Raw genomic sequence first — 27,328 nt, 5'->3', positions numbered from 1 at the left:
GCATGCTGCCTGGTATATAGGACACAGGCAATACATGTTTACAGAAGGAATGAGTGAGTGAGTGGCATTTTATTTTGGTGTAGAATTTCCTAGAATTGGCCTCTCTTTTCACCATCTAGACAAACCTCATTCTCACTGCAAATCCAAACTTAAGACTTCATCTTCATGGACTTTCTGGATGATTCCAGTTCTCAGCAAACACTCTATTCTTTCTACTCTTATTCCTTCTGTGTAAACTCTGACTTAGATGATTTAGTACTCAGCTGCATTCTGTCCAATACCATTTCCTAACTGCTTCATGTGAGTTAGGTACTTATAAGCTTTGGAGGGCAGGCCTTCCTCTTTTCTCTTTTGTATTCTTAACCAATGCCAAGAGTATAGCAAAAGAGACCTACTGCCTCCGTAACTGGTTCTGGAGTTACAGATCCATAAACAAAAACCCCAGACTTTCATAATACTCTCTTAAAAGCTTTGAAATGATGCAGCTATTAATACCCAAATGGACAGGGCTGTTAGTACTCCAAATTCTTTCAGTTCCTTAAGACTTTTTTGGGGTCTCTAATTGTTCAGGTGTATTTAGCCAGCAGAAACCTTTAACCACATCCCTTCCACAACGGCCCCATTATTACCTGTATGTATTTGGGAAACTGTAGAAACACAGACATCAATTTCTTGATCCCCTCCTTTGGGAACAACAAGCATGCTTTGGGATTCCATATAAAAGTGTCCTTAACGTCCCATACATATTTCACCTGTTATAGGAAAGTACACCCGAGTCAAGAAGGCTTTCAGCTAGAACAGGTAGCATTCCCCAGTTGTTATTCCATTATGGAGAAACAGCAGGCTACACAGTTAAGGGCCATAAACAACACTTAGCTTCATTATATCTGCAGATTTAAAGTACGGTTCTATAGGGGTATCTGTTAGGTCTGCCAATACGGCAGGTCACAGAGCCCTAGAAAAAGGTGTGTGACATTCTAGGGTCAGTCAAAATGTGATGGCAAGGAGATTTCTGGTCCAAGATGAGATGGACTAGATGTACTTCTCTTGGTTCTTCATCCTAAGTACAGCTAACAGCCTTCTTTATTTATATATAAAAGAAATAGAGAAGAAGACTCTAAAATGTAGAGAGAAGAAGGCAGACCCTTAGGAACTCTGGGACCCAAGGAAAGACACATGGTGAGTTCAGTGAGTTCATGTTCTTTGTTGTTGTTGTTTGCTTCATATATCACAGAGTTGGTGCCAGAGAAGCCAGCAATTCCAAAATTTCAATATGAAAAGACAGAAAGAAAAGCCCCAAGAAAAGCCTACTTTCTCCAGCCAAAGGACCAAGAGATGGGAAACCTAGCAAGAAAACTTTTTTTTTTTAATTTTTTTTTCAACGTTTTTATTTTTTATTTATTTTTGGGACAGAGAGAGACAGAGCATGAACGGGGGAGGGGCAGAGAGAGAGGGAGACACAGAATCGGAAACAGGCTCCAGGCTCCGAGCCATCAGCCCAGAGCCCGACGCGGGGCTCGAACTCCCGGACCGCGAGATCGTGACCTGGCTGAAGTCGGACGCTTAACCGACTGCGCCACCCAGGCACCCCAAGAAAACTTTTATACAATAACCACTCTACTCTAGCAAAACACTACAGGAAAAAAAAAAAAAAAAAAAAAAAAAACGTGGCCCCATCCCTATCTGAAAAAGTTGAATGCAAAATCTAGACATCCACCCTTGTCAGGCTGTAATGGGATGCCCCAAACCCTGTGTTGTGGTGGTGTCGGTGGAAACCATATGAGGAATCAGGACTTCCACCCTTCACCCAGCAATAACAGGGCAACCCCCTTTTTCCTACCAACACAGGGTCAGAGGTGTTCTGTAAAATAGAAGATTCACATAAGATTCAGAGTCTTACAACATAATACTCAAGTGTCCAGAATACAATTGAAAATCATTTATTATACCAAGAACTCAACTTGAATGAGAAAAGACAATCAAGTGATGCCAACACTGAGATGACACAGATGTTGGAATAATCTGACAAGGATTTTAAAGCAGTCGTAATAAAAATGCTTCAGTGAGCATTTACATAAACACTTAAAACAAATGGGAAAATGGAAAATTTCAGCAAAGAAAGAGAAGATATAAAAAGGGCCAAATGGAAATTTTAGAGCTAAGAAATACAACAACCCAAATTTAAGAGGCTCAATGGAAAAGCTCAACAACAGAATAGAGACAACAGAGCAAATAATCAGTGACCAAGAATATAGAATAAAAGAAACTGCCTACTCTGAACATCAGAAAGAAAACAGACTGAAACGATAATGAGCAGAGCTTCAGGAACCTGTATAACTATAATAAAAGATTGAACATTTGGGTCACTGACATCAAATATTTGAAGAAATAATGGTTGAAAATGTCCTAAACTTGGCAAAAGGCACAAACCTATAGATTCAAGAAGCTGAGTGAATATTTTAAAATATGATAAATCCAAAGAAATCCATGCCGAGATACATCAGAGTCAAACTTCTGAAAAGTAAAAACAAGAAAATATCTTGAAAGCAGACAGAGAAAAACAGTATCTCATCTATAGGAGAAAATACTTCAAAAGGCAGATTTCTCATTAGAGACCATGGAGGCCAGTGGAAATGGTACATCTTTCTTCAACTGCTAAAAGACCTATAAACTCAGAAATCTATACCTAGTGAAAATATTGTTCAAGAATGAAAAAGAAATCAAGACATTCTTAGAAGAAGGAAAATTAATTTGTCTTAAACAGACATGTCCTAATAACGGCTAAGAACAGTTTTTGAAGCAGACAAAAATGATTTAAAAAAATTTGTTAATGTTTATTTATTTTTGAGAGAGAGAGACACAGAGTGAGAGTGGGGGAGGGACAGAGAGAGAGGGAGACACAGAATCTGAAGCAGGCTCCAGGCTCTGAGCTGTCAGCACAGAGCCCAATGTAGGACTCGAACTCACAAACGGTGAGATAAGACCTGAGCTGAAGTTGGACACTTAACTGACTGAGCCACCCAGGTGCCCCAAGAAGTGATTTTTTTTTTTAAGGAATCTTGGAACATCAGGAAGGAGGGAGAACAATGGAAAGACAACAAATACAGGTAAACACAATTAGCTTTCTTCTCCTCTTGAATTTTATAAATTGCATTTGAAGCAAAATTATAACCTTGCTTTATGTGGTACTCAATGTATAAAGAGGAAATTTCTTAAGACTACTATAAATGAGAGTAAAATGATGTTATGAAATGTAAGATTTTAGATGTAAACTGATAAAATGTTGCTGCCAGATATAATGTTTCATATATACATATGTATACGTAAAATTTACACCTAGAACTACCACCAAGAAAACTAGACAAAAAGATCAGATATATCAAATTGGAAGATGGGAGAAAAAATTAAACAGAGAAAAAACCAGAATATAATAATGACTAGCCATTATGTTAGGCAGAAGGCAGAACTTTAACAAATTAAAAATGTATCCAATAACAGTGATTTGCAAATTGTTTAAGGGAGAGTCCCAAGGAAATCTTTTGTATTGGAGTCTGGATTTCCTATCTTACCCCAAATCTAAGTAAAGAAAAAATACAGAAAAATGAAATTATGTTTTATTTATAAAACATAAAGATTAAAATGTCAAAAACTCAAATCTCAATTTTATTTAAAATTTATCAAAGACTGTACATTGAAAAATCCAGTCAGTGGGCTCAAATTCTTGCAATATTAGAGTTCTGACCTATCCACTCAGAATTTGTTTTGTTAAATACCAACTTCACTTAAAAAATAAAAAGCTAGGGGTGCCTGGGTGGCTCAGTTGGTTAAGCGTCTGACTTTGGCCCAGGTCATGATCTTGCAGTTTGAGAGTTCAAGCCCCTCATCGCTCTCTGCTGTCAGCATGGAGCCTGCTTCAGATCCTCTGTTTCTTTCTCTCTCTCTCCCTCCCGCTTGTGCACTCGTGCTCATGCTCTCTCTCTCTCATGTGTGCACTCTCCATTTCGCTCTCTCAAAAATAAAATAAACATTAAAAAAATAAAAAGCTAAAAAGTATTGGACAGAGCTGTTTCTGCTACACCTGTAAAGCAGAAAAGTTTTAGAATACTGTTAACATTCATCACCCACCCTGCAGCCCTCCTCCCATGGTGCCCTCCCTCTCTGCCTCCCTAGGTGTTTTTCTCAACTAATTTGATCAACTAATCCCCAACATAAAATGTTATCCCACTATGGGTTTAGGAGGGATTCCTCCAGGCATATTTCCATTTTAATAAGAGGCCCTTAAAGACTGAAAAGCCATTTGGATATGAAGGAGTCTATCTGTATTATGCCCAGTAGAACAGGATGTGGGGAAGATAATCTGGGTTTCAGAGCTCCTAGATCTCTTGCAAATCCTATTGTACAGATTGTCTTCTGTGCTCTCCAGTGGAAAGCCCATCCCAGCTAATGGAATTTCAGAGGGAAATAAGAAGTGGCATCCTGTAGAGAGGGATGTTAACTTCAGACCTGGGAAATTAGATCAGTTTGATACCTGCTCAGTCACCTGCCTCCCAGCCTCAGCTGTCTCTTTATGAATGGGGGTTTTTAATGCCCCTCAAGTGCTGTGACATCAGGGTTAGGAAGGGTTGACATATTTTTTAACAGTGGGAAAAAAAACAATAATATCACTACCTTCAAGAACAAAGCTTGATATAGTGTTCCACATATTTTATCTTTTAAATATTTGTTTGGGAGCAAAAAAAGTGCTGTTACAACTATTACCTCCAGTTACCACTCATTGAAATATGTGGCCAAAATTCTTTAACTTTTTTTTAACCTTTATTCATTTTTAAGAGATGGAGAGAGACAGCCCATGAGTGGGGGAGAGGCAGAGAGAGGGAGACACAGAATCTGAAGCAGGTTCCAGGCTCTGAACTGTCATCACAAAGCCTGATGCAGAACTTGAACCCAAACCCACAGACCATGAGATCATGACCTGAGCTGAAGTCTGATGCTTACCCGACTGAGCCACCCAGGCGCCCCTAGTGGCCAAAAATTCTTAATCCAAATGACAACTGCATAGTAAGAAAAAAAATACCTCAAACTACTGAGTTAAGAAGACGAATACTTAAAATTAGTATAAATACTCCTTTTAAAGCATCCTGTATCACTTTTATATTTATAAATAGGGTAAGGGGTAGGATACAAATTAAAATTCAAGTAAAAGATGGACTGAATACATTACTTAACTGAATAAAATAGCTAAAGAAGATGTCAAGGGAAAGAACAATAATTTAATTCACCCAAAAACACATATGGCAGGAATGGAGGCAAGAACATACAATGGCACAAAGGGAGGAACCCTCTTAAACACAGATATTTCCAAGATGCTCACACCATCATCACTTTATGCTAACGATGCTTTCTCCTCTTCTCCCAAAAAGCAGACCTATCCTTCAAGTGTTTGCCACATTTTACTGACCCTAAGCATCACCTGGAACACTATGAAACCTTGTCAAAAGACATTCCTGTGCTACCCTGAACCCTCCAACTCCAGAATTCCATAAAGGGGGCACAGAAATCTCCAGGCAGGTCCCACAAATGTCTCATACTGGGAAACACCGGGGGTGCCTGCCACTGTGTTAGTTCTGTAGCAGACAACACTGTCTGGAGAATGACAAAAACATCTAAACCTAGTAGTAATTACCCCTTACAGTTATGGATCTCATATTACGTGCCAAGCTCTATGCCAAGCATGCTTGTGTTATGTCTTAGAATCTTCACAATGGATCTTTGAGATCAGTATTATTTTATTTATATATAATTTTAAAGCAAGGAGATGGGCTTTGCCGAGTCACACAGCTAGTAAGGCTGGGTGATGGTGCAAGGGGACTTTTCTATAGCTTCCAGGTGACATTATCCAGGCAGCCTGTGACCATGTTCAGGTTTAATACAGCTATGGAATTAAGAAACATGATGGGCTTTGACCTCAAGTGGTTGGACTGATTACAGCTGACAGAGCTCTGGCTATACACTCAGGGATGGTTAGTCTTAGGACTCCTCCTGAACTTGGGATCAGGGCTGGAGAGAAAAATTATGAGATGGTAGTTCCAAACACGCACTAGAGGCCTATATCCTGGGAATTCACTTAAAGACAGACAATGCTAAATGAGTTCTTCTCTGCCCTGAGATGCGGCACAGAAAGCCCATACCTACCCAGCAACACATCTCTGTAAATCAAATCCTGCATGGCAGGCGTTAAGGATGCTTTCTAGCATGGATGACAGGAGAGCATAGTGGGGAAAATATGTGTTATTTAAGACCGATGGTACATTTATTTTTTTGCTATAAAGGACATGACTGAGACAAGTGGCAAAATTTGAATAAGGTCTGTTGATTAACTAATAGTATTGTGTTGATGTTAATGTTCTGATTTTGATAACTGTTTATGTAAGATATATTCTTACTCTTAGGAAATACATGCTTTAGGTATTTAGGTATAAACAAGCACGTAACTTACTCTCAAATGACTTGGAAAAAATGTGTGTGTGTACAGAAAGAGAGAGAATAATAAAAGTGTAGTAAAGTGTTAATAACTGGTAAATCTGGATAAAGAATAACTGGGGGTTTCTTAATGTTTCTGCAACCTTTCTGTAAATTTTAAATTATTTCAAAATAGATTACTGGAAAATTCAAATCAACTATTTTGTAAGAGGGAAATTTCATTTGAATTACATATGTACCTAAAGGAAGGAAGGAATTCTGGAAGGAATGGAGAGAAGTCAGAGAGAGAAAGGATGGAAGAGAAAGAAACACAGGCTTTGGAAATCCTAAGAAAAGCATCAATTTGGTGACCAGCTTTGTCACTTAGCAGCTGCTGTATGGCTGTGTTCATGCTCCATAAGCACTCTGAGCCTCAGTTTTCCAATCTTCAGGGTGGTCGTGAACAGAAAAAGAGACAACATCCTGGAACAACTGGAGCCATGACAAGGCAGGCAGTCAGTGCACAGTATAGGGGGTTGTGCCTCCCACTTTGCCTCCCTGCTGGGCTCTACACACACACACACACACACACACACACACACACACACACACACACACACGAGACAGAGGGAAATGCGCATGTGAATGAAATGCCTGTTCCTGAGAAGCAACATCCACCTAGGCTGATTTCTATATGGTTTCTAAAAGGTAAAAGTAGCAAGAAACTAGCCATGTTTAGAAAGCTTCCAGGGCTGCTTCCCGTCTCATCACTTTTTTCAGATAGCTTTAGCTTCTAGAATTTTATCAACCACTCTAAATGCTTCATCAACTTTTCCAGTTTCCTTTCTGGAGTTCCTGGAAAGAGCAGAAAAGTGAGGCTCCCTGGGCAAGAGATCCAGCCCTGTGGCAGCAGCCACCCCTGGTGGGGCATCGCCTGAGTTGGGGCAGCATTTCTCCTGCTCTGGAATCCCATGCATTTTCACTCAGTATGATCCTAGTGACCTGAGTTAAGAGCCAGCCTTCAGAGCGGCTCCTCACAGAATAAATACAAGTGTGCCCATCGAGACAAAAGAAACAGAGCATGTTCAGAAAAAATCCCCAGCACAAAAGGTGGTCCCAAAATGGAAATAATATTTTCCAGAAAGACTGTACCATTCATTCTACAACCCATTTTATGCCTCCAGGGCCACACAGCACATGGGTTTAGAGCACAGACTTTGGACCCAGTCAGAATTACGTCCATTTTCTCCATTTACTACCTGTTTTCGAAAAATTTTTTAAGTTTATTTTTGAGTGAATGAGAGAAAGAGAGAGAAAGAGACAGAGTGTGAGCAGGGGAGGCGCAGAGAGAGAGGGAGACACAGAATCCTTAGCAGGCTCCAGGCTCTGAGCTGTCAGCACAGAGCCCAAAGTGAGGCTCGAACTCATGAACTGCCAAGACCATGACCTGAGGTGAAGTTGGATACTTAACCAACTGAGCCACCCAGGGGCCCTTCCATTTACTACCTATTTGACTGTGGGCCTATTATTTCTTCTCTCTGAGCCTCATCTATAAAATGGAGATATACTTGGGCACACAGCTCCAACAGTTGTGGTGTGGATAAAATGAAGCATGTCAAGAGCTTACGTGGCATATAATAAGTACTCAATAAGTGCTAGCTGAAGACATCCAGTGATAAGGATCATGGTGGATCTGCCTGCCAGCCCCACACAGCATTTGCACAGGGCAGTAGAGCACCTGGGATCTCCAGCCCTGGAAGTGAGATTCCATTACAAGCTCAGTCTAAGTACCGCCAATCCACTTATACGTGGACTCCCATTGGCTTCCACTGGGTGCCCAGTGAAGGGGAACAGTGGTGGGTACACATAATCAGGAATGTAGCTATAATAATCTAGACTTGTTTTCTTATCTATTCCAGGAGTTTACTTTGCTGTAATCCCTGTGTCCACTGGCAAATGTGACATGCCAGCTCCTGCCAACATTATCTAGCATGATTATTGTCCATCCATGAAATTCCAGCCTGCTAGCAGTTGGGAATTATCCTAACTCTGTTTCTCCCTGGCCACTAGCAGATGTTTAGACCTAGCAACATACCCTGGAGGGCTGCTGTACTGTGATCCTGTCATTTCCTCCATTCAAAAGTGGGTTCATTTGTTTTTACCACCATGGGACCCGGGTTCTTCCACAGAGGGTTTGTTAATTGCTTCTAGTACTGTCTGGCTACGTGACCATCTGTATGACCTGTCTTCTCGTTTCCTCATCAGAATGAGGATAATAGTTTTTCCTCATAGGACTGTGGTGAGCATTTAGTGAGTTAATGCATAAAACCTGCTTTGACCTGTATAACTCCATAGTGAACTCTGTAGAAGTGTTAGCTATGGTCATGTTGTTGATCATGATGATTGATAGGAGATTCTGGGTGGGAGCATATTTTTTTTCACCATGGTCATCAGCCTGACCCCTTAAGCCAAGAGTTTTGATGGAGTTTTCCCATTAAAACTATTAAACCCTCTAAAAAGCATAAGCTTGATCAAACCTCAGTGTTAGAGACAGAGATATATTTACTTTTATCTAATTTAGATTGATACCACACTTCCTTCCATAATGAATTTATATGATTTTCTTATTAATCTAAGATTCAGATATTCCAGGTTGAAAACAGAAGTTTTATAAATCCTATTTTTTTTAAGTTTAATTTTTTTCCACTTCACTTGCTGCTTACTCTTTGAGCAACTTTGAGACAATTTCTGAAATTGTTCCTGTCAAAAAAAAAAGATAAAAAGTATGATATATAGGGAGCTGGGAATATTTCCCACTAAATATTTTGATTAAATCCACTCTGATCCAGTTAATTCACCTCGGAGAGCTTGACCTCTGATAAAAACATGAGGCAGCTCTTCTTCACAGTGTCAGAGTTTGGTGTTTGATGCTGGTATTCTCTGGCAAACAACTGGGGATCTGCCAGTTGGAGTGAGGGAGGGCAGGGAGAGAGGTATCTGCTTGTTTGGAACTTTATTTGGCTGGAAGGTAGGGGCAGGGAAGGGAAGATATTTAGCTACTGGTAACTGGGCAAAGGATTGTCAACAAAATTTTGATGAAACATCATGTAAATAATCTCTTATTAAGAAGTAATTAAGTAATTTCTTTAAAAAATTTTTTTAATTTTTCTTATTTTTGAGAGAGAGAGAGACAGAGTGCAAGTGGGGGAGGGGCAGAGAGAGAGGGAGACACAGAATCTGAAGGAGGCTCCAGGCTCTGAGCTGTCAGCACAGAGCCCGATGTGGGGCTCCAACCCACCAACCATGAAATCATGACCTGAGCTGAAGTTGGACACTCAACTAACTGAGCCACCCAGGCACCCCAAGAAATAATTTCTTTTTTTTTTTTTTTTTAAATTTTTTTTTCAACATTTATTTATTTTTTGGGACAGAGAGAGACAGAGCATGAACGGGGGAGGGGCAGAGAGAGAGGGAGACACAGAATCGGAAACAGGCTCCAGGCTCTGAGCCATCAGCCCAGAGCCCGACGCGGGGCTCGAACTCCTGGACCGTGAGATCGTGACCTGGCTGAAGTCGGACGCTCAACCGACTGCGCCACCCAGGTGCCCCAAGAAATAATTTCTTATTCAGAAGTGACTCTAAACCAAGTGCTGGGGAATAAATGTGTGTGTGTGTGTGTGTGTGTGTGTACATATATATGTATATATATGTATATGTATATACATATATATACGTATATATACATGTATATACATATATATATACGTATGTATATACATACGTATATATATATAAAGGAGGCAAGCACAGCAGTCAACACCGGACTAAGAAGGGAAGAGAATGTTTCAATTTTAAACTGCCAGGAAAATCTGGGAGGCCTTATCACTCCTTGACTGCAACTTAACTTCTGTATGTCTGTCTTCTTGACACGATTTTATTTAAAAAAAAAAATTTTAAGTTTATTATTTATTTTGAGAGAGAGAGTGCGCGCGCAAGAGCGCACAGGGGAGGGGCAGAGAGAGAGAGCAAGTGGGGGGGCAGAGAGAGCAGAGAGAGAGAGCAAGTGGGGGAGGGGCAGAGAGAGAGAGAGAGAGAGAGAGAGAGAATCTCAAGCAGGCTCTGAGCTGACAGCACAGAGCCCAACATGGGGCTCGAACTCATGAACCGTGAGGTCATCGCCTGAGCGGAAATCAAGAGTCAGATGCTTAACCAACTGAGCCACCTAAGTGCCCCTTATTTTAATTTTAAAACACTGAACACATTGTCCAGAAACAGACTGTATGTTCCTAGGAGTAAAGCAGCATGACAGGAAACACACACACAAAGCCAAGTTCTTCTGGAAACACTAATCTCAGCCACATCAGTTTCTTTTTCTCTGCCACAGGGCATCCTAGTCATCTAGAGAATAACTGATTCATTCTGTTGTAAAGATAATGTATTTCCACATCCATGCATCTGTCTGAGCTGAATCTAATCTATTCATGCTGCCTTCCCTACTTGCATGCTTTCATTATTTAGTAAATTATAAGAACCAATGAAATGGACGCAGAAGAACACCTTATCATTTCATGGAGGTGAGTCTTATAATCTCTGTAAATTTCTAACTCTTTTCTAAAAAACAGGATAGAAAATGCAATACTCCAATTTGTTTAAGTTGCCAAAATACCTGCAGGCATCATAGGATCTATTGTTCCTCAATACTCATTTAAGATATGCACTAAAGAATTTAAAAATAGTGTCTCCACTATTTGCTTTGCAGAGCATCTTGCTGATTCCTGCACACACCTGAAAGACTTGGGGTGAAGGTGAACTCAGGGCCACAAGGCATGTCCACTGTCTTGAATGCTGGCTTCCCAGGCAGCATTCCTCTCAGCTGCCCCCTTCAGGGATCAGATTTCTGTTTCCATCTTCATCGCTCCCCCTGCAGCCCTTGCACTTCAAGTAAATCTAACCCCCAGCAGTAACCAACAGGTCCTCCATTCCTCTGGCCAATCATTCATTCAGAGATGGACATGTGACCTAAATGGCCTGATAAGGCTGGATCTCAGGACTTGTACATGGAACACTGGGACAATGGTGCTCTCTCTTGCTCCCTGGACATGGACGGAAAACACCTGGCTGCCATCCTGTGACCACAGGGATAAGGCCTGGACTGTGGGCAGCAGAGAGGAAAGGCACAAAATCAGGTTCTTTGCTGACACTGATTCAGTCCGGAGCCAATAAAGCCCCTGTGCTTTGGACACCACTATGAGTCGGATTTTCTTTCCTGTTACTGTAGCCAACCCCACTGAAATGTGCTCTTCTGGCACTACCCCTGAACTCATTACCTCGATTGTCAGGATCAGTGGTTCCAAATATTGGTAGACAATCTTCACTCACTTGGCCGCTCACTTTGCCTGAACTTCTGAATCTGCGACCACGGCACAGACAAGCTGACCAACACAGAACACCTACAATAGGGAGCACAGGCACCAGGTCCTCTCCTTTCATTCATTCTCCTCCTCCTGCTTAGCACAGAGCCAGACACACAACAAATAACCCTTCACATGTGCAGTGCAGCAGTTAACAAAGGCTTCAGCAAGAAAATGCATTTGTCAGAGTTGGCCTGCTGACCCCAGTGTTGGAGGATGTCACTGACAGGATGTGACCACCAGTTGATCCTTGCATTTGACCCAGGAAAATGGATGCTCCTCACTCTTTCCCTGCCCTTGGAAAGTAGTTTCCACACTAGGAATTGTTTCAAGGATGGAGCCTTAGGAGAGTGAGGTGTGGTATAGACCATCTGGATGGCACATGTGACTGAACCCAGTTAAGGCATCAATACCTACAAACTTTTAAGACTCTGGCAGATGGGTGCAGACATCTACCAGACTTGTGGCTGCCCAAGACAAGCCCATTAAGTTACCTTGCTTATGAAAACCACTACCTATCAATCTGGAGTGGCCTGCCTCTTCCACTGGTTTCTTTTTTGCCCTGTATGGGGACCATCTGGGAACCAACACCCAGGCACCAGGCATATTCAGGTTTTTGGGCTGCATCACTGGCAGAAGGGGCTGACGAGGGGCATCAATGACTGTCATACAGCAAACTCAGGCTCTAAGCCAACCTGTGGGGCTGCTGAGGGCCAGCTGGCCTAGGAGAGCCAGTCACACACCTTGACCTATGGCTGCCACCATGATCAGGGCCACCCTTCATGAACAGGGAGGACCAGAAGGTCACAGCCCATCTCATCAGAGAGAAGGGAGGGAGAGAATGAAAGTACAACACTCTTGGTGAGCAAATCTCTGCCCCAAACCCTGGTGTAGCACAGGCTTTTCAGGAAGAGACTGAGCCTGTAGGAGTCAAGACATAATCAAGCACAGAGCATCCCCTTCATTATTGTACCTGCAGGTGGGGGGTTCAAACAGAGATCAGGGCAGAAAGTTGATGGGAAAAAATAAGGCTCCAGAAAGGCACAATAGAACCAGAAGAATTCACCACGACTGTTCAGTTCTCTCTCACCTCATACCATGACCACAATTCAATCATTCATTTTAAAATTAACTTTAAACTATTATTTCTACAATGAGCACACAGTAGTTTTGTCTTTAGAAAAAATTATAGTTAAAAAAGTTAAATCTAGTGTGCATGTGCATTTACACACACACGTGTGTGTTTGCTGGATGTGGGTGGGTGGGGACAGTAGGGAGATACATGAAGCAAGAATGGCAAAATATTGACAATTGTTGAAGCTGGATGATGGGTCTATGGGGACTCATTGTACTACTGTCTATTTTTATATATGTTTAAAATTTCTATAATGAAAAGATTTTTTAAAGGCATAATTAAAAAAAGAATTAAACTGGGGCACCTGGGTGGCTCAGTCGGTTGCACATCCGACTTTGGCTCAGGTCATGACCTCACAGCTCGTGGGTTCGAGCCCTGTGTCGGGCTCTGTGCTGACAGCTCAGAGCCTGGAGCCTGCTTCTGCTTCTGTGTCTCCCTCTCTCTCTGCCCCTAACCCGCTCGCATTCTGTCTCTCAAAAATAAACATTTTTAAAAAGTTAAAAAAAAAAAAAAGAATTAAACTAACAAAGGTGGGGCGCCTGGGTGGCTCAGTCGGTTAAGCATCCAGCTTTGGCTTAGGTCATGATCTCATGGTTGGTCGGGCTCTGTGCTGACAGCTCGGTGCCCGGAGCCTGCTTCAGATTCTATGTCTCCCTCTCTCTCTCTCTCTCTGCCCCTCCCCTGCTCATGCTCTGTCTCTTTCTCTCTCAAAATAAGTAAACATTTAAAAAATTAAAAAAAAATAAACTTACAAAGGCATTCACAATGCTCTCCACTCTGCACAGATGCCTAGCTTTGCCTCTGTGACCTGGCACACAGACATGTCTTTGCGATGCTCATAATCAACATACCCACACCACACAGACGAAGTCCTATGGTGCATCTCAGAATGGTTTTGCTTGTTTAATTAACATTTTGCAAAGGCCGTAATTCTCATTGTCTTCTGCCAGTCCCACACAGCCCTGCTTTGGGAGAATTTCAACCTTGACTTCACAGTCATCAAACTTTCATTTTTATCAACTAAATCAGCCAGCAAGAGCCAGAGGTAGGGACTATGTCAAATGATGAAGCTCTTTTGGGTAAACATTAAACTGAGAAATCTGAGTTCGGCAGAAAACCTACTGAACACTGCCCCTGCTGCATTTTCTGAAAACCTAAGATATAACAGCCAAATCGTTTTGAATCATCTGAAACTTTCAAACAGCAACAGTGCTATCATTATCCCTCCACCTTGCTACATGGGAAGCAATGTGTGGAATATACAGATGAATCAGACATGGGGTCTCACTCAAGGACTTTTACTAGGTAGGGGAAACACATAAGACAAAGAAATAAATAAATAAACTTAATACAAAGTAGGAAGCACATTAAAGGTCCACTTTGCCTTTTCTTCTTGTCTTTAAGCTCTATAAGCTTACAGACCATATGGGTCTTGCTCAGCTATGGTGGCCAGCCATATTAGGTGCTCATTTAAAAATGTCGGCTGAATTCATGTCAGTATAAATGAATGAGTCACACTGAGTTCTGAGAGGGACACAGAACTGTATTAAAGGATAAGAAAAAGGCTTCATGGTGGACATATCACTTGAGCTTGAATTTTGGATGCGTTGAGATTAGGGCAATGGTGGGGAATTTTTAAGGGAGAGATTAGCAAATAAAAGTTATTATTCTCTCCTCATTTACCCTTTCGTATTTGTTAGCACACTATTTTACTACTAGAAAATAAAAAACAATAAGTATCTTTTATACAACTAGTCAACTTCTTGACTTATATGGAAAATGAATATATTTGAATTCATTCACCATTAGAATACAGTGTTTTGAGGAATTATTGGCATCTTTTATAATGTACCAAATTTGATGCCATCTTTAAGAAAACGTGCAATGCCATTAACTGAGGAAATTATTTTTGAAAGAGAAAGCAAAATGCAGTACCTCTTCTTTCATCAGAAGTTTCTCATGTTGAATTAAAAGGCAGAAAGAGTTTACACCACCATGTTCCTCAGTCACAATGTCTACCATGCCTGGAAGGCTGGGAGCTTCTGACAGATCAACAGACCTAGATGAGAACACACAAAGCAGGTCCTCAGAGAAGCCCCCTAGCATGAAGTCCATGGAGAACATGTTTAATTGGAGAATAAGATATTCAAGTGGTAAGATACATCTAGGGGCTGCTCCAATAGTTCTCTACTAGACAACTGGGAAAAAAATTCCTGGGATAATGAAGCTATTACTTGAACTTGAATGAAGTTGACCCTTGAGCAATGCAGGAGTTAGGAGAACTGACCCCCTACACCATTGAAAATTTGCATGTAACTTTCGACTCTTCTAAAATTTAACTACTAAGGGCCTACTGTTGACCAGAAGCCTGACTGATAACATCAACAGTGGATTAACACATATTTGTATGTAATATGTATTATATACTATATTTTTACAATAAAGTAAGATAAAGAAAAGAAAACGTTTTTATAGTCCTGGTACAAAAAAAATCCGCATGTAAGTGGACCTGCTCAGTTCAAACCTGTGTGGTTCAAGGGTCAACTGTATATGGAAGGACAAATTGTAGTAAACCCTACATTTTGATCTAAGTTCCCCTCTAATCTGCATTGGATATCGCCAACAAACAGCCAATCCTCTTTGTACCATTACTTATCACTAATATGACTTAGACGAAAAGGCAATCATTAATGCCTATTAGGAACTTTAGCACTTACACAATCTTAGCATGAGCTCTTAAACTTGTTACAAAAGTCAAGAAAAGTTCCTGGTCCACTGTAGGCATGTCATCACAGTAAATGGCTTAACCTGTGGCATGCTTAATACCAGACAGATGCATGATGCGATGCTCAACTGGGTCTTCAGGAAGCTGCTTTGAGTCTACACTCTGTTTAATCAATAACCAACATATCATTTTATTTATTTATTTTTTAAATGTTTGTTTATTTTTGAGATACAGCACGAGCAGGGAGGGGCAGAGAGGGAGGGAGAGAGAAAATCCCAAGCAGCCTCCATGCTTGTCAGCACAGACCCTGACACAGGGCTCAAACCCACGAACTGTGAGATCATGACCTGAGCCAAAATAAAGAGCTGGACACTTAACTGACTGGGCCACCCAGGTGCCCCCCCAACATATCATTTTTATAATCACTTTTATAATTTATAATATGATGCACATCTCCCATAAGAGAGCAGCTATATAATTAACACCAAAACCAGAACACTTTTGAAACTGAAAAGAGTCACTCTTAATAATAACACCAGGACAATAAACCCATTTCAAAAATACAGCAGGCAAACTGGCATGTATAGTTATGATGCTGTTATTTTTTGCCCACGTTTTCTGAATACAGAACACAAATATTTCTAATGCAAATTCCATTTATGTAAGTGAATATAAAGACTTCTTCCTGAAAATGTAAAATTATATCCTTTTAATGCTCATTATTTCTTTAAATTTTATTATCAAAATTATTTTACCATTATATCTAAGCAATGAAATATATAATATTTTTCAGAAGAGCATGATGGTATCATGACTATGTTTTATAAAATACTGAGGGCATGCTGTCAACAAAAGGGTCCTTCTTTTCCTATGCCAAGTAAGGAAGCGAAGAAATAATTGGTAAAACTCATAACTTGGACAGTCCTGATAAAGAATGAAAACAAGGATCCTCTCTCTCTGCCGTTTCCCTGCTTGTGCTCGGTTTCTTTCTCTCTCTCTCTCTCTCTCTCTCTCTTTTAGAAATAAACAAACATTAAAAGGAAATGAGGCACTCTGACAGCTCAGAGCCTGGAGCCTGCTTCAGATTCTGTGTCTTCCTCTCTCTCTACCTCTTCCCCACTCGTGCTTGGTCAGTCTCTCTCTCTCAAAAATAAATAAATATTAAAAAAAAAAAGAATGAAGACAAAGGGACCTGCACTTTGATAAATGATTTACTAATATTACTCTTTCTTAGAGACCTATGGAATAAACTGTCTTGCTACTGGTTCTATAAATACCTTAAATATGCATCATTAAACAAAGTGGCGATTAAGAAACATAATATTTTCCCCAGTATTTCAAATATGAGAGAGTTGTTAGCTTTCTCAGTTGGTTGGTTATTGGGAGAAGAAGAACTGGATGTATGAAAAAGGAGGGGTTTATAAGGGAAAGAACAGAGGCCAAGCTCAGAGAACAGCATGAAGGCTATGGCTGCTAAGTGGGCTGGTGACAGCAGTGTGGGCAGTGGAAATTCGAGGAAAATTGTCACTCAAGCAGCAATGAGGAAACTCACATAAAGATAACTGAGAAACACACTTCTCCCATAGCCTCTGACGCTCACAGGACTACAGAAGAGTGGTCTTGGATCACTGTCAATCTACTTGAGGGACTCAAAAAATAAACCTTTGGCTTGAGATAGATCAGAGGCTGTCCAGGCAGGAGCAGGCCTGGAACATCAAGAGAGAAATGGAAAGTGGCAAGTATAATTTGAAAACATATTCAGCATTTTTACTGGTTATTTGTAAAAAATTAAAACCTATTGTCTTTATAATATAACTGATAAAAAGTAAAATATCAGCCAAATGTTGACTGACAATTATATGCAGAAAGTAGAGAGATTCCTAAAATTAACTTGGCACAAGATACATGTGTGGGATGCTATGAACTTCTTATTTCATACAAAATTTACTGTTCTACATTCTTAACACCATACACAAAAATAAATTCAAAATGAATGGAAGACCTAAACGTAAGACAGGAAGCCATCAAAATCCTAGAGGAAAAAGCAGGCAAAAACCTCTTTGACATTGGCCACAGCAACTCTTACTCAACATGTCTCTGGAGACAAGGGAAACAAAAGCAAAAATGAATTATTGGGACCTCAGCAAAATAAAAAGCTCCTGCACAGCGAAGCAAACAATCAGCAAAACTAAAAGGCAACTGATGGAATGGGAGAAGATATTTGCAAACGACATATCAGATGAAGGGTTAGTATTCAAAATCTATAAAGAACTTATCAAATTCAACACCCCAAAAACAAATAATCAAGTGAAGAAATGGGCAAAAAACATGAATAGACCCTTTTCCAAAGAAGACATCCAGATGGCTAACAGACACACGAAAAAAATGTTCAACATCACTCATCATCAGGGCAATACAAATCAAAATCACAGTAAGATACCATCTCATACCAGTCAGAATGCCTAACATGAACAACTCAGGCAACAACAGATATTGGCGAGGATGCAGAGAAAGGGGAACCCTTTTGCACTGCTGGTGGGAATGCAAACTGGTGCAGCCACTCTGGAAAACATATGGAGGCTCCTCAAAAAATTAAAAATTGAACTACCCTACAACCCAGCAATTGCACTACTAGGTATTTATCCAAAGGATACAGTATGCTGTTTCAAAGGGACATATGCACCCCAATGTTCATAGCAATGCTATTGACAATAGCCAAAAAATGTCCATCGACAGATGTATGGATAAAGAAGAGGTGGTACATATACAGTAGAGTATTACTTGGTAATCAAAAAGAATGAAATCTTGTGATTTGCAACAACGTGGATGGAACTAGAGTATATTATGCTATGCAAAATTAGTCAGAGAAAGACAAATATCATATGAGTTCACTCATATGTGGAACTTAAGACATAAAACAGATGAACATAAAGTAAGGGAAGCAAAAATAATATAAAAACAGGGAGGGGGACAAAACATAAGAGACTCTTAGAGAACTGAGGGTTGCTGGAGGGATTGTGGGAGGGGGGATGGACTAAATGAGCAAGGGGCAGTACTGTTGGCATGAGCACTGGGTGTTATATTTAGGGAATGAATCACTGGATTCTACTCCTGAAATCATTATTATACTATATGCTAATTAACTTGGATGTAAATTTTTAAAAATTTTTTAATTTACTGTTCTACAAAATATACATTTACTGATACGCATTTTTTATTCTAGTGTCCATAATTATTTCATTTAAATGTAAACTTCAATTTTGTAGTTACTATAATACAATGCATGGAAAAGGAATATCGGCTAATTTGGGGGGAGGTTGTGTTCATCCTGAATTTATAAACTAGAAAGCAGAAGATTATGAAGAAAAATAATTTAGAACTTGGCCTTGACACCATTAAATAAAGACTGACGTCAGGCCATAAAGGTAGGGAAAGAGGGAAGCTGAGAGGAACGGGGGGGGGGGGGTTCAGGCATGAACAGGGATCTGACGCAGCCCCAACACACACCAGCCCCACTGACACAGCTCATCGCTCTGTCCTCAGGAACAAGTGCTCCCAGCAGGCCTTTTGTCTTTCTCCTTTGAGGAGCTGAGAAGGTGATCAAGAGAAAAAAAAAATGTATGGGGACTCCATCAAGTATGGTTTTTCATGTTCCATGTGGTAGGGATTAACTCCTTCTGTAAAATACTCCCAAAGTACTATGCTGTGATTCTGTGCTGGGCTTTCAACTTGCGTGAAAATCACCCACACTTGGTTTATTACGTTACATTACGTTATTTTATTTTTTTATTTTAAGTAGGCTTCACACCTAGTGTGGAGCCCAGTGTGGGACTTGATCACGACTGTGGGATCAAGACATGAGCTGAGATCAAGAGTCAGATGCTTAACTAACCTAGTCACACAGGTGCTCCAACCCACATCTTAAAAAAAAATCCTATGAGATGCCTGCCGGAGAGCACTTGCTGGGATGAGCACTGGGTGTTGTATGTAAGTGATGAATCACAGGAATCTACTCTCGAAGCCAAGACTACACTGTAACATGACAATAAATTATTTTTTTAAATCCTATGAGATTTTTTTCCATCCTGAAGAGCAAAATTCCAGGTACTTTATAAGCTTCAACATTAAGGAAACACATTCTTACATATCTGTAAAGTTTCTGAGAGTTTTCTATGACATAATAGTTTTTATTCTCAATAATGCAATACTTCATAGTATTCAAAAAAAGCCTTCTGAAACCCTGCTGTGTGAGGCCTGAGGAAAGAGTGAAGAAAAAATCCCACAAAATATATTTTTCTCCTATTCTATAACAAATACACAATTGATTATATTAGCTGAAGATCCAACCCTTTTTTTGGTTGGGGAGGGTCAGTCAGTTGGGATGAATCTATTGGTGAAAGAGGCTGTACTTGACTCCTTGCTTCTGCTTGTTATGTGGCTGAAGGTACCATGGGGGAAAGGATTTGTCTCTTTAAATTGGTGATCTCCCAAAGCTGTGTCGAAATGCTTTCAAAGCAAATGAACTGATTTGGGGAAAAAAATGCTTGTTATGAGTGCTGAAGTTGTTCTAGCAATGTAGATATGTGTGATAGTGTATGAAAAAACACAGGAAAACAAGAAGAAAACACATCTGTGTGGAAGATAAACTGCTTCCCAAACTCGGCCTTGCAATCTATAATAACAAGCTCCCTTTTATGATTAGCAGCTGTGTAAAGATTATCGCTTTTCTTTGGGTGATCTGGATGCTCATTAATTTGTTGTTGCTCCTTTCTGAGGTTTATTGCATTGTCAAAGCAATGTTAGGGTATTTATAAGCCAAAGGTTGCAACTGCCATATTTTGCAGAACACCAGGAAAGATAGCAGCTTTTTAAAACTTTCAATATCATCACTTTCAATGGAGTTTGGTGTCCTTGAAGTTTTGGACATATTGAACCTAAAATCTCAAGATATATATACCAACTGCAATGTTCGTTATGACATACTGTAAGCTTTTACAACTAAACCCAACAGATTCAATGAACTGATGCTTTAAAAAGCCTTGTCATGTTCTTGACTTAATAAAACTTTCTCGATAATAAAAGTTTCTCGATAATAATTTCAAGGAAAAACACATCAAATCTTATCCAGTTTACTAACAGGCTGGCTTTATGATGTTGTGGTAGAAAATTCCATTTGAAAGTCATGAGGAATTCTGTTCTAATAGTTAGCTTTCATTAGGAGAGCTTGAATAACTCTTAGAACTTACTTTGATTCAACTCTAAATGACACCTGGAAAATGAGACTGGGGGAGCAAACATTTCTGTTTATAAAAAAAAAAAGCAAATCAATAGCTCTTTTAGAAAACTGTTACTGCATTCTCACCAGCTTCCAAGGGCTGGGTTTTCTGCTCCTCTATAAATGAAATCAAAACAGCCCCATGGCCTTGACATGGAATGTGACTCTGGTTGTGTCTAGCTTCCACAATGCCAAGGGCAGAGAGCATGTGGCAAGCTAGCCAGCTCATTCATGTCCGTGGTACAAGGACACAGAGCAAAACACAAAAAGACATTTTTTAAAAACTGCCATTGCTAGTTTTATTTTTAGTTCTGATTCTTCATTGAGTTTGAAATTTTAATTAACATTAAAGAAAGATTAAGTTCACCAAAAGGGAAGCTTGAGCTTCTAAAGCTTGAGAATCACTGAGAGATAAGTGGAGTGTCCAGGTAAAGGAGCCACTGGCTTTTGAATTAAAAAAAAAAAAAAAGCCACTAACCTCATAGTTTAGTGTGCTGCAGGGATGTCTAGAATGAAGATCTTCTATAGCACTCTCATACTTGTCTGCAAGGCTACGACACTGAACAGGGTCCTGAAAAGTAGAACCATTGTAGATATTTAAAATAGGCCAGAAGGGTCTTAGAAGGGCCAGAGTGGGGGCAACAACCCTGTGCCTAAAAGGCATAGAATAGAAGGAAACAACCCAAATTAAAAACACATAGGCTAGCTGGGCATCCCCCAGGCTGACTGTTAATGGCTTGTGAGCTTGGAGAGGAATTGTAAGTAGAGCACAGAGCTGTAGAAGATTTTAACACCACTCAGTTATTTTGTTTCTGTCTGTTGTTTGACTAGGTGGTGTGCAGAAAGCTCGTAATGAGGTGAACATATTTTCTCTCAGTAGAGCATTTCTCCCACTTGTTGAGGGTCACCTTCATGTAGTTGACTTTGTTCTCTGGATTCAGCTTCATTTCTCTCACCTATAACATGATGATGGCAGCCACTCCACAAGATTATTGTGAAATAGGTCATCACAGGAAAAGGAAAAGTGATTGTAGGTAATCACCCAGGCATTCTTTTTCTTGATTTCCCTTGTGACAAACAGTTACAAGATTATTGGCTAGAGAGCATACAACTAAAAGGATTTCTCTGAATAAATTTTCTATACCTGAAGGGCACCTGAAGCATACTGGCCTCATTAATCCCATGCTACAACCAGCTGACCACACTAGACTAGAAACCAAGTATATTCTTCATGTGATATAGAAATTAGTATGATCACTTTAATAAGAGTCACAAAATTTTCTTAATATTGCTTCTGAAGAGTAATTTTCTCTCAATATTGCTTATGAGGGTGTTTTCTCATAATAGATGGAGTCAACTAAGAACCAGAGGGGTTATATCCAGCTTCTGAGAATAGAAGATTAACATCATGTATGACATACTGTCACCAGGCAGTCAAAAGAGGAAAAAATAAAGCCAAGTGTAGATTCCTCCAATTAATAGCAAACTAATACAATTTCTTGGGTGAATCAAGTGACATCACTTAAAGCTTCTACTTTGTAGTCTTGTGCCTTCCATTCAGCTTCCTCTAGTCAATATTCCTAGATTAAAAAAATACACTTTGTTGCCTTTAATTTTACATTAAAAATTTTTAATTATAAAAAAATAACCATTAAGTGTAATGTTTTAAGTGTTATATAAAGACCCAAGTGATCCATTTCTCTCAGTTCTAAGAAGTGTTCCTCCCAGGGTCCCAGGATGCTTCCTCCTGTGGGCTTGTGGAGGGTATGCAGCCTTCTGCATTTTCCTTCCTCCCCATCGGTCAGGTGGTGCAACACAGAGTTTCATGCTCATTTGCAATGGTGTGCTTTGGCTCTCACTTTTTCCTGGTTTGAATATTCTCTCCCTCTTCTTCAATGTTTAGAAATATTTTAACATGTGGGGCGCCTGGGTGGCTCAGTTGGTTGAGTGTCCAACTCTTGTTTTCAGCTTGGGTTATGATCCCAGGGTTGTGTGAATGAGCCCTGCATCAGGCTCCATGTGGAGCCTGGTTGGGATATTCCCTCTCTCTCTCTCTCTCTCTCTCTCTCTCTCTCCTTCTGCCCCTTTCCCCTGCTCATGCTCTCTCTAAAATAAAAAAAAAGAAATATTTTAATATGCTTAATTTTGTCAAATAATTCTATGGAAGACTAAACTTCAACAAAGCTGGAAGTAGAAAACATGTCTATATTTATAAATGTTGTGATGTCATTTCATGACATTTTCTTAACATACTATCTGTTGCTTTTTATAGTCAACTGTCCCCTCCTGATGGCTCCACCCTCATTCACACATCTCTGCCTTAGTCCCATACTCAGACTTTGGGCTAACAATGACAGATGGATATTGCCTACTTGTCAATCAGCTTTTGATAAGACCATAAGCAAATACCCTTCCTAAACATCTCACAAGGAATTGCTCTAAAACAAGCTCAACTTTGCCTTACCATTAGCTCTGGAGGAAATATCGGTTCTTGAGTTGAACCCAACGGCAGAGACTCGTCTTCTGAGAAGAGTTTTGGACTTATCTTTAAAAAGAGAAAATAAAAGGAATTACTGTCATTCGGCAACTCTAACTACTTTAAATCATTTGTGGAATGAGGTCAGAAGAAAGACACACAGTAGACAGACAAAAAGCCAGCTGGCCAGCTGTAATCTCTGGGTTCTAAGTCAAGGGCTCTAACACAGACCCAGTCACCAGCAACATAGTGCAGATGCCAATGGGCCTCCAAAGCTCAACTTCCTGCACGTTCTCTTTGCAGTTTGGGAAAGCAGAGGAGGCAGCAGCACCAGACACCAGCTGAGCATAAGAATGTTTCCCTAAATTGCCATTGTCTGTTCTTCCATTTCCCTAACATCTTCACTTTGCTTCTAGCCCTTGAAAAAAGACTTGAATAGCCTTTTTTAAAATTAAGAGACATTGGAGAACCTGGGTGGGTCAGTTGGTTAAGCATCTGACTCTTGATCTCAGCTCGGGTCATCTCATAATTCGTGAGACCGAGTCCTGAGTTGGGCTCTGTGCTGACAGCATGGAGCCTGCTTGGGATTCTCTCACTCCTTCTCTCTCTGCCCCTCCCCCACTTGCATGCACACACACTCTCTCTAAAAATAAATAAACTAAAATAACAACAACCAGAAATTAAAAAAAAAAAAAACATCTAAGAGACATTAAGGGGTCAATGTGTTTTCTCTCCTATAGATAGCTATACTTGAACCACAGCAATATCTGGAATGAAGAATAAAGTTATTAGGATAGTTTTTTTTTTTTTTATTAGAGGTGGAGAATGGAGAGGATACATGTTGAAATACCTCAAATGAGTTAATTTGGGCAGCCATTAATTCTTCCTAAAAAGAAGAATTTTTAGTGTCTGCTCATGTCCTGAGAAAACCTCATAAAAAATTTACATTTCACTAACCTTATTTACTTCCTGAAATTCTGGTAATTCACTTATTCATTTGACTAACAGTAAACCCCATTTTCTTTACTTTGAAAAAGTCAGAAGTCCAGTGGGTGAAAAAACAAATAATCAAGAATTTATTACTGATCTTACTATTTTTCAGCTTTATTGAAGTATAACTGAAAAATAAAATTATATATTTAAGGTGTACAATGTGATTGTTTTACATAGGTATGTTTTGTTAAATGAGTACCACAATCAGGTTAATTAACACATCCATCATCTCACATAGTTACCACGCTTCTGTGTGTGTGTTGTGAGAACACTTGAGGTCTACTCTTTTAGCAAATTTCAACTACACAACTCAGTAATGCTAACTATAGTCACCATGCTGTAAATTAGATCCTCAGAGCTTATTCATCTTATAACTGAAGGTCTGTACCCTTTAACCAGCATTTCCCATTCTACCAGCCTCCAACCCCTGGTAATCACCATTATGTTCTCTGTTTCTAGGAGTTCAATTTTTTTTCTTTTGTACATTCTACATATAAGTAGGATCATACAATATTTGTCTTTATCTGGCTAAGCAAAATGCCTTCTAGATTCAACTGTGTTGTTGCAAATGGCAGGATTTCCTACTTTCTCATCGCTGAATAGTATTCCTGTGTGTGTGTGTGTCTACATTCACCTGTTGATGGACACTTAGGTTATTTCCATATCCTGTCTATAGTGAATAATGCTGCAATAAATATGGGAGTTAGGATATCTCTTCAAGGGACTAATTTCATCACCTTCAGATATATACCCAGAAGTAGGATTGTTGGATATACCCAGAAATAGGATTGTTTAATTTTTTGAGGAAATTACAGTTTTCCACAGTGGCTACACCAATTTATATTCCCATGAACAGTGTACAAGGGTACCCTTTTCTTCATATCCTTGCCAACACTTTTGACTTTCTGATAACAGCTATCCTAACAGGTGTGAGGTATCTCACTGTGGTTTTGATTTCCATTTCCCTGATGACTAGTGATGTTGGGTACCTTTTCAATTACCTGTTGACTATCTGCAGGTTTTATAAAAATATGTCTATTCAGACCCTTTGCCCATTAGTTAATCAAATTACTGGAGTTTTATTTATTTTTGCTATTGAGGTGCATGAATTCCTGATATAATTGTATATTAACTCCCTATTAGATGCATGGTTTGCAAATATTTTCTCCCATTCTGTAGTGTGACTTTTCACTTTGTTGACTGTTTCCTTCACTGTGAAGCTTAGTTTGAAGTAATACCACCTGTTTATTCTTCCTTTTGTTGCCTGTGCTTTTTGTTTCATACCCAAAAAAATCATTGCCAGGACCAATGTCAAGGAGTTTTCTCCCTTTTATTCTGGCTTTATGGATTCAAGTTTTACGTTTAAGTCTTTAATACATTTTGAGTTCATTTTTGTGAGTGGTATAAAGGTACAATTTCATTCAGGTTTCCCTAAACCATTTATCGAAGACACTATCCTTTCTCCATTGTGTGCTCTTGGCACTCCGTCAAACATTAGTTGACCATACATGCATGAGTTATATCTGGGCTTTCAATTCTGTTTCATTGGTCTGTGGGTCTGTTTTCATGCCACTGTCATATTGTTTTGATTGCTATAGCTTTGTAAATAGTTTGAAATCAGGAAGTGTGACACCTCCAGCTTTGTTTTTTCTCAAAATTGCATTGCCTATTCAGGGTCTTTTTTTGGTTTTGTGCAAATTTTAAGATTTTTTTTCTATTTCTGTGAAAATTGCCAATGGAATTTTGTTAGGGATTGCATTGAATTTGTAGATTGCTCTGGTAGTATGAACATTTTAACAACACTAATTCTTCCAATCCATGAATGTGGGATAACTTTCCATTTATTTCTGCCTTCCTCAATTTTTCAACAATAGCTTTTTATTCCCCCCCAGTGTTTAGATCTTCACTTCTTTGGTTAAATTTATTCCTTAGTATTTTATTGTTTTCAATGCTATTATAAATGGATTGTTTCTTAATCTCTCTTTCCGATAGCTTGTTAGTATATAGCAACACAACTGATTTTTGTATATTGATTTTATATCCTGCAACTTTACTGAATTCATTGATTAGTTCTAAAAATGTTTTGGTAGAGTCTTCAGGGTTTTCTACACATAAGACCATGTCATATGCATGGACAATTTTACTTCTTTCTTTCCAGTTTGGATGCCTTTTGTTTCTTTTTCTTGCCTAATTGTTTGGCTAGGACTTCTAGTACTATGTTGAATAGCAGCGATGACAGTGGGCATCCCTGTCTTGTTCCTGATTCCATTCATTATATTCTTCAGCTCCAGAATTTCTGTTTGCCTCTTTTTTAAATTATTATCTCTCTCTGTAAATCTCTCATTTAGTTCAAGTATTGTTTTCCTGATCTTGCTGAATCCCGTGTTTTCTTGTAGCTCATGGTTGGTAGGATCCATGTCCTACTGATGCCCCCTCAGAGCCCTGGCTGCTTCTCCCAGCCCTTCCCTGCCCCCAGATTGTGCAACATTCTTCAGTATTCTGTATGGGGTGAGAAAGAAGTAGGCCTCTATGGCAGCGTCCACACAGCTGGGGAAGCCAAGTACCCACTCATATACTCTCACCTTCCCCCATGGGATAAATCATGAGTCAAGAAGGTCTGTCTTGGCACTAAGCTGTGCCACCTTGGGGGAAGGATGATGGTGATAAAGTGAAATTGTTCCTCTCACTCTCTTCAATGCATACAGTCCTGGATTTGTTGTTGTTTTTGTTCTAATGGTGTGGTGGGATTTCTCCACTGGACTCTTGGATTCCCATAAGTCACTCTTACCCATGGATAATTGTTAAAATTGGTGTTCTCTGGGGGAAAAGACAGGAGAAAACTCCCATTTCACCA

At 39.7% G+C, this 27,328-nt stretch overlaps 1 pseudogene; it reads right to left on the bottom strand.

Annotated features, from left to right (window-relative positions):
- Positions 1-27,328, bottom strand: part of LOC115519896 — a 75,851-nt pseudogene that overhangs the window by 34,486 nt on the left and 14,037 nt on the right.

Source organism: Lynx canadensis, chromosome C1 (genome assembly GCF_007474595.2).
Source record: "Lynx canadensis isolate LIC74 chromosome C1, mLynCan4.pri.v2, whole genome shotgun sequence".
Lineage (NCBI taxonomy): Eukaryota > Metazoa > Chordata > Mammalia > Carnivora > Felidae > Lynx > Lynx canadensis.
Note: the sequence above shows the minus strand (reverse complement) of the source record. Positions and strands in the feature narration are given on the sequence as shown.